This window comes from Fistularia commersonii, chromosome 14 (assembly GCF_037954325.1).
Source record: "Fistularia commersonii isolate RoL2024-O1a breed Wild chromosome 14, RoL_Fcom_v1.0, whole genome shotgun sequence".
NCBI lineage: Eukaryota > Metazoa > Chordata > Actinopteri > Syngnathiformes > Fistulariidae > Fistularia > Fistularia commersonii.
In genome coordinates, this window is record NC_141297.1 from 18,550,717 (window position 1) to 18,559,955 (window position 9,239).

Consider the following 9,239-nt stretch of genomic DNA (forward strand, 5'->3'; position numbering starts at 1 on the left):
CAAATGGGTGTCATTGTAATGCAGTAACAGGGTGATAACAGCCGTCTTAGAAGTGTGTAGGGGCTTATAGGAGAGCAGAGGCACGTCACGCTATTCGCCTGAGTTCGGAGGATCGGGAGTACCTGGTTCCGCAGCGGAGGAGCGGAGGAGCTGAGAAGCGGAGGAGCGGAGGAGCGGAGTTATGTTTCTCTTCTCAAAGGCGGGGAAGCTTGGGGGCAGCAGGACCCCTTAGACCGGCCAATGTGAGCCTTCTCCGGACATAGATCACCCGGACGTATGACTGGAGCTCCCGTACCTCTGGGCACACACATATGTGAATGAGTGGATGAGCTAATGTTTGTTTTGTTGTGGATACGTTTCGGCCAATGCTATTAGCACAGCTATGATGAGTTCAGGTGTGTGTGTGTGTGTGTGTGTGTGTGTGTGTGTGTGTGTGTGTGTGTGTGTGTGTGTGTGTGTGTGTTTGTGTGTGTGTTTGTGTGTGTGTGTGCGTGTGTGTGTGTTTATGTGTGTGCGTGTGTTTATGTGTGTGAGAGAATTTGTTTTGGTGGGTGGGTGGGGGGGGGGGGGGGTTCCCAAGGACAGGGAGTACCAGGGCCTGGAGCGTGCTTTAATGATGTCCAGCAGTTCAGGAGTGCCAGGGACAGGTGTGGAGGAGCGGAGGAGCGGAGGAGCGGAGGAGCGGAGGAGCGGAGGAGCCCGGCCGACAATTTGCCTAAGTCCCGCGGAAAGGGAGTACAGGGCCTGGAGCCTGATTCGCTTATGTCCAGCGGTTCGGGAGTACTAGGGCCCGGAGCGGAGGAGCGGAGGAGCGGATGAGCGGAAGAGCGGAAAAGCATGGGAGCGGAGGAGAGCGGAAGTCCCTCGGTTTGTGAGTACCAGGGCCTTGAGCGTGATTCGTTTCTGTCTAGCAGTTCAGGAGTACCAGGGCCTGGAGCGGAGGAGCGGAAGAGGGGATGAGCGGATGAGCGGATGAGCGGATGAGCGCATGTGCGGAGGAGCGGATGAGCAGAGGAGCGGAGGAGAGCGGAAGCACGGCCCACAGTACTCCTAAATCCCGCGGACAGGGAGTACCATAGCCTGGAGCGTGATTCGCTTATGGCCAGCAGTTCAAGAGTACCAGGGCCCGGAGCAGAGGAGTGGATGAGCGGAGGAGCGGAGGAGCGGAGGAGAGCGGAAGCCCGGCCGACAATTCGTCTGAGACCCGCGGAAAGGGAGTACCAGGGCCTGGAGCCTGATTCGCTTACGTCCAGCGGTTCGGGAGTACCAGGGCCCGGAGCAGAGGAGTGGATGAGCGGAGGAGCGGAGGAGCGGAGCAGCGGAGGAGCGGAGGGGCGGAGGAGAGCGGAAGTCCGGCCGACATTTCGCCTGAGTCCCGTGGAAAGGGAGTACCAGGGCCTGGAGCCTGATTCGCTTATGTCAAGCGGTTCGGGAGTACCAGGGCCCGGAGCAGAGGAGCGGAGGAGCGGAGGAGCGGAGGAGAGCGGAAGCCCGGCCCACAATTCGCCTAAGTCCCGCGGAAAGGGACTACCAGGGACTGGAGCCTGATTCGCTTATGTCCAGAGGTTCAGGAGTACCAGGGCCCGGAGCGGAGGAGGATTTTTCTATCTATTTATTTAATTATTTCCTTTTAATTTTCTGTTTTTGTCTAGCATTAAAAATTTCTCGCGAACCGTTAACACTATTAACTTCTGATTACATACAGAACGAATGCCCTTATGTCTCCCGTCCCCCCCCCCCCCATCCCCCCCGCTTTTTCCGTACGGTGGCAGACACAGAGATCAAAAGCAAATGGGTGTCATTGTAATGCAGTAACAGGGTGATAACAGCCGTGTTAGAAGTGTGTAGGGGCTTATAGGAGAGCAGAGGCACGTCAAGCAATTCGCCTGAGTTCGGAGGATCGGGAGTACCAGGGCCCATAGCGGAGGATCGGAGGAGCTGAGGAGCGGAGGAGCGGAGTTATATTTCTCTTCTCAAAGGCGGGGAAGCTGGGGGGCAGCAGGACCCTTTACACCGGCCAATGTGAGCCCTCTCCGGACATAGATCCCCCGGACGTATGACTGGAGTTCCCGGAACTCTGGGCCCACACATGTGAATGAGTAGATGAGATAATGTTTGTGTGCTTGTGGATGCGTTTCGGCTAATGCTATTAGCACAGCTATGATGAGTTAAGGTGTGTGTGTTTGTGTGTGTGTGTGTGCGTGTGTATGTGTGCGTGTGTGTGTGTGTGTGTGTGTGCGTGTGTGTGTGTGTGTGTGTGTGTGTGTGTGCGTGTGAACGTGTGCGTGACAGTTTGTTTAGGTGGAGGGGGTCGCGGACATGGAGTACCATAGCCTGGACCGGATGTACTGAGGAGCGGAGGAGGGCAGAAGCCCTGCCCGTGATTCGCTTAAGTTCAGCGGTTCGGGGGTTCCGGGGCCCAAAGTGGAAAAGCGGAGGAGTGGAGAAGCGGAGGAGGGGAGGAGAGCAGAAACACGTCACACAATTCGCCTGAGTTCTCAGGATCGGGAGTACCAGGGCAAATTACGGAGGAGCGGAGGAGCCGAGGAGCGGAGGGGGGCAGAAGCCTGGACCGTGATTCGCTTATGTCAGCGGTTCGGGAGTTCCAGGGCCCAAAGCGGAAAAGTTGAGGAGGGGAGGAGAGAAGAAGCACGTCACGGAATCGCCTGATTTCGGAGGATCGGGAGTACCAGGGCCCATAGCGGAGGAGCAGAGGAGTTGAGAAGCGGAGGAGCGGAGGAGCGGAGTTATGTTTCTCTTCTCAAAGGCGGGGAAGCTGGGGGGCAGCAGGACCCCTTAGACTGGCCAATGTGAGCCTTCTCCGGACATAGATCCCCCAGACGTATGACTGGAGTTCCCGGAACTCTGGGCAAACACATGTGAATGAGTGGATGAGATAATGTTTGTGTGCTTGTGGATGTGCTAATGCTATTAGCACAGCTATGATGAGTTAAAGTCTGTGAGTGTGCGTGTTTATGTGTGTGTGTGTGTGTGTGTGTGTGTGTGTGTGTGTGTGTGTGTGTGTGTGTATGTGTATGTGTGCGTGACAGCTTGTTTAGGTGGAGGGGGTCGCGGACATGGAGTACCAGGGCCTGTACCGGATGAGTTGTGGAGCGGAGGAGGGCAGAAGCCCTGCCCGTGATTCGCTTATGTCCAGCGGTTTGGGGGTTCTGGGGTCCAAAGCGGTAAAGCGTAGGAGCGGAGGAGAGCAGAAGCACGTCACGAAATTCGCCTGAGTTCGGAGGATCGGGATTACCAGGGCCAAATACGGAGGAGCGGAGGACTTGAGAAGCGGAGGAGGGCAGAAGCCTGGACCGTGATTCGCTTATGTCCAGCGTTTCGGGGTTCCAGGGCCCAAAGCGGAAAAGCGGAGGAGCGGAGAAGCGAAGGAGGGGAGGAGCGGAGAAGGACGTCACACAATTCGCCCGAGTTCGCAGGATCGGGAGTACCAGGGCCAATAGCGGAGGAGGGGAGGAGCGGAGGAGCGGAAGAGCAGAGGAGGGCGGAAGCCCAGACCGTGATTCGCATATGTCCAGCGGTTCGGGCTTCCAGGGCGGGAGTACCAGGGCCAATAGCGGAGGAGGGGAGGAGCGGGGAAGCGGAGGAGGGGAGGAGAGCAGAAGAACGTCACGCAAGTCGCCTGAGCTCCGAGGATCGGGAGTACCAGGGCGCATAGCGGAGGAGCGGTTGAGCTGAGAAGCGGAGGTAATGTTTCTCTTTTCAAAGGCGGGGAATCTTTGAGGCAGCAGGACCCCTTAGACCGGCCAATGGGAGCCTTCTGCGGACATGGATTCCCCGGACGTATGACTGGAGTATTGTATTTTAAGAACGAACTTTATTGCAGGCAGCATGAAAGAAAAAAACACGGAACGTTCTTCTTCCTTTGTTAAGACGCAAAAACACGCAGACGTCACACACTGATTTTGCAGTAGCGCCACCTATAGGTAAAAGTACCGCCCATTTACAACACTCCCACTTACTTTTACCAATAGCACCAAGTCCTGAGAAAATAATATTTCAAAGCTGTGTTCTTCCACGACAACAAAAACTGTAAACTTGTTTAACACCCCATTTTTAAGACAGTATTCCTATCACATTGGTTATACTGGAACTCTTTTTCACATTTTTTGACTCGGCAGCGTTCTTCGTACACCTGTCAAGCATTTTTAAACAAAAAAGAGTCCGATCTCGCCCCTGAGATATTCAAATCTCTGTCTACCGAGTGGTTTGGTAAAGATATCCGCTTTCATATCATTTGTTGGACAATATCGCAGTTCAATTTGTCCATTCTGCACACATTCACGGATATAGTGGTAGCGAATGTCTATGTGTTTGGTCCTGGAGTGATTTACAGGATTCTTTGCAATTGCGATGGCTCCTTGGTTATCTTCAAGGATCACTGTGGACACAGACTCTACACCGAGATCACACAGTAGTCGTTTCAGCCAGATTCCTTCTTGAGCTGCTTGACTGAGTGAGATGTATTCAGCTTCTGCTGTTGAAAGTGCTACTGTTGATTGTTTCTTGCTGAGCCAGCTTACTGCTCCTCCACTCAGAAGGAAGATGTCGCCTGTTGTTGACCGGCGATCATCTTGATCTCCAGCCCAGTCAGCATCCGAGTATCCGATTAAAGCTCCGGAGTCTGAGCTCTCATATTTCAGAGCAAGATTTAATGTCCCTTTCAAGTATCGAAGTATCCTCTTTACAGCAGTCAGATGTGAAGCATCTGGATTTGCATTGAACTTCGACACAGCACTCACAGCTTGAGCTATGTCCGGTCTTGTCGCCATGGCAGCATACAGCAGACTTCCAACCATTGACTGATAGGTATGCTGGTGCACTGACATACTGACACCATCACTCCTTTTTAGCCTGACGTTGGCATCTGCAGGAGTTGCCACAGGATTTGCATTATCCATTCCATACTTCCGAAGTATGGCTTCAATGTAATGCTTCTGCTGAAGAATGATACGATTCTTTTCTTTATCTTGGATGACAGAGATGCCTGGGATGTAGGACAGCTCACCCATGTCTTTCATCTTGTAGCACTCCTTGAGAGCTGCTTTGAGCTCGTCCATGCTCTCAGTGGACTCTGTAATCAGGATCAAATCATCCACGTAAACTGCTAGTATTTCAAGCTCTTGTCTTGATCTCACAAACACGCAGGGGTCTGATGTGCTCTGTTTGAATCCAAGTTCCATCATGAACTCCGTAAAAGCCTTGTTCCAACAGCGAGGAGACTGTCTCAGTCCATAGATTGATTTTTTTAGTTTGCATACCAGATGTTCCTGCCCTGGTTTGATGAAGCCCTCAGGTTGCTCCATGTATATTTCTTCTTCCAGGTGTCCATTGAGGAATGCAGTTACAACATCCATCTGGTGGACATGTAGACCCTTTTGAACAGCAAAGGACAGTAATGTACGAATAGAGCTAAATCGTACCACTGGTGAAAACGTTTCATCATAGTCAGCGCCATACAACTGTGTGTAGCCCTGTGCAACGAGTCTACACTTGTATCGTTCCACTCTTCCATCACTGCGATGCTTGACTTTGAACACCCATCTGGATCCTACTGCCTTTCTGTCTCTTGGCAAGTCGACTAAGTCCCATGTCTCGTTTTCCAGCAGTGACTCATATTCCAAGTCAGCTGCCTCCTGCCAGTCTTTTGCATGAGGACTCTCCATTGCCTCTTTTAGTGAGAGTGGCTCTGTCACGCAACACATGTTTGCATAATGATCAACAGTCACTACATCAGCAAACTCATCATATCCAAATCTTATTGGAGGCTTTCTGATTCTGTCATTTTTTCTGACATGACGAAGTCACTGTTGAGAGCACTGTTTTGTTTCACTCTCATCTATTTTCATAGTTATCTCGGTGTCTGTGCAGTGTACTTTCGGTTCCTGCTTCAAGTTAAAGTTGGATTCATCAAAGACGACATCTCGACGGATCAGAATCCTCCTCTTCTCTTCATCGTACAGGCGATAGCCTCTGGCATTGTTTGCATATCCCACGAAGCGCGGCTTCACAGTCTTTTTGTCCAGCTTCTTTCTCTCTTCATCTGGGACAAGTGCATAGGCAATACAGCCAAACACCTTCATGTGACCCACATTAGGTTTTTTCCCACACCATCTCTGGTACGGTGTCTCTCCCTTCAGGACAGAAGTAGGCAGCCTGTTCTGTATGTAAGCTGCTGTGGCAACAGCCTCTGCCCAGAACATCTTTGGTAACTTAGCATGAGACAACATGCTCCTTGCTGCTTCAACGAGTGTTCTATTTTTTCTTTCAGCAACTCCGTTTTGCTGTGATGAGTGAGGTCCAGTCATTTCATGGTGGATGCCTTGAACCTTCAAATATTCTTGAAACTCCCTTGAGGTGTACTCACCACCATTGTCTGTTCTCAGCCTCTGGATGCTTAGTCCACACTCATTTGTGAATGTCTTCTCAAATTCCTTGAATTTACACAGCACTTCATTCTTCTGTTTCATGAAGTATACCTTGGAGCATCTTGAGTAATCGTCTGTGAAAGTCACAAAATATTTGGATCCACTTATAGATTCAGTTTGCATGGGACCACAGACATCACGATGAATTAACTGCATCTTGCGCTCGGAACGTATTTCTCCAATCGACTTGAATGGCTTTTTAGCCAGCTTGCCCTCCACACATCCTTCACAGAAGGGAACTTCTTTGTCTGCAGAGAAGTCCACTCCGTTCACCAGACCTTTTAGTTCCTTCAGCTTGGTAGTGTGACCGAGGCGCCGGTGCCACAAGATAGCAGCTACTGATGCACTGTGAGTGACTGATTCATTTCCTTTCACATCTGGCTGATATAGTCCATCAGCTCTTCGTGTTCCCATTCCTTTAAGAGTTCCATCTTTTCCACGAATGTAGCAGCAGGACCTCTTAAACTGAACCGTATTTCCCTTTTTGGTGGCAGCTCCCACTGAGAATAAATTCCCAGAAAGTTTTGGAACATGCAGCACATCATACATCGTAGCATTTTTTACCCTGCTTGACTTGAAGGTCATTGTCATGTTGACATTTCCAATTCCCAGGGCATCAACCACCCTGCCGTCACCGAGCTTCACTGACTGTTCTTTTGAGAACTGCTGGTATTCCTTAAGAATTCCTTGCTCGCATGTCATGTGCTTTGATGCTCCAGAATCAATTAACCACTCAAACTGATGTGGTTTTTCTGAGCTTTCCCTTCTAGCTACAAAGGCACTTTCAGATGAACCATCCTCATCCTCACACGCCACATTTTTAGCTTTGTGGATTTTCTTTTTTGATTTGTTTTTCCAGCTTGGACAGTCACGTTTAATGTGGCCTTCCTTCCCACATTTATAGCATCTCCACGTGCTTTGTCCTGCTCCCACTGCTTTGGAGCGATCCTGCAGATTGCCACACACCTGTGATGACATTGCTGCTGCACCACCTGAAGGACCACCACTGTAATCATTAGCATTCACTCGCTTTTGTTCCTCATCGATTAACGCTTGTTGAACAAATTTGAGTGTCAGGTTGTCAATCTTTGTTTCCAGTGCAGTGACAACTGTAGCGTAACTTGGTGGTAAACTTCCCAACAATGTTACAATTTGGTCTTCCTCTTCAATTACAGCTCCTATTGCTGATAACTGGTCAGTCAGTTCTTTCATTTGTTTGAGGTGCTCAGTCAAACCATCTCCTTCCTTCATTTCGCACCTGAAATATTTCTTCTTCAGAAATAGTTTATTTGCCAGCGTGTCTCTTTCAAAAATATCTTTCAGTGTAGTCCACACTTCTTTGGGAGTCTTACAGTTTGTAATCAGGTACAACAGGGATGAACTTACATTGAGCACTAACACAGAGAACGCTTTCTCTCTCTGTTTCGTGAACTCACCCTGTGCTGCTGCGTTAGCATCTGGGGCTAATGTGTCTTCCTCTGTTAGCATTCGCCACAGTCCTTTAGCCTTTAGCAGATGTTCCATTTGAAACTTCCACGTTGCCCAATTCTCCGGTCCGCTCAGCTTGTCGATAAACAGCTTGTCCTCCATTGTGAGTTCCCACAATACTGTTCACTATCACACAAAATATTCAGTGTAATCCAGCCTTTTAGAGACACTCTGGGCCCATAACCTATTGTATTTTAAGAACGAACTTTATTGCAGGCAGCATGAAAGAAAAAAACACGGAACGTTCTTCTTCCTTTGTTAAGACGCAAAAACACACAGACGTAACACACTGATATAGCAGTAGCGCCACCTATAGGTAAAAGTACCGCCCATTTACAACATGGAGCTCCCGGACCTCTGGGCACACACATGTGAATGAGTGGATGAGATCATGTTTGTGTGCTTGTGGATGTGTTTTGGCTAATGCTATTAGCACAGCTATGATGAGTTAAGGTGTGTGTAAGTGTGTTTGTGTGCGTGTGTATATGTGTGTGTGTGTGTGTGTGTGTTTGTGACAGTTTGTTAAGGTGGAGGGGGTCGCGGACATGGAGTACCAGGGCCTGTACCGGATGAGTGGAGGAGCGGAGGAGGGCAGAAATCCTGCCCGTGATTCGCTTATGTCCAGCGGTTCAGGGGTTCCAAGCCCCAAAGCGGAAAAAGCGGACGAGCGGAGAATAGCAGAAGCACGTCACGCAATTCGCCTGAGTTCGGAGGATCGGGGGTACCAGGGCCAATAGCGGAGGAGCGGTGGAGCTGAGAAACAGAGGATTGGAGGAGCGGAAGTAATGTTTCTCCTATTTTTTTTTTTCGTTTTTAATTTCATTTGTCTATCTATTTATTTAATTATTTCCTTTCAATTTCTTTTTTTGTCTAGCATAATAAACTTAACTTCTTCCAGTTCTGCAAAGCAAGAGACGTGCCACACATATTATTCCTCCGTAAAAGACCCAGCCGGTATTGAGGGGTAACTCACAGATCTCCTGGCCTGGCCAAGTTCTTCGTTCACAAAAACAGAATGCAGCAATGTTCCCCAAATTTTAATTTCTTCATAAACGATTTTGAATAATTAAAAAAGAAAAAATCCTTAAAACTTATGGAAAAATCCAAAAACCAAAAAACATACAGTTTGATGTCTGAAATTCCTTGTAAACCGCAGACCAAATAACATGGTTTATTCCCCTTGCAATTTTTTTTTTTGTTTTTAATTTAATTTGTCCATCTATTTATTTAATTATACACTATTAACTTGTCCATATGTCCTTTTCTTCCTCATCCCTGGTTGTTTCATTGACATTCAGTTCTACC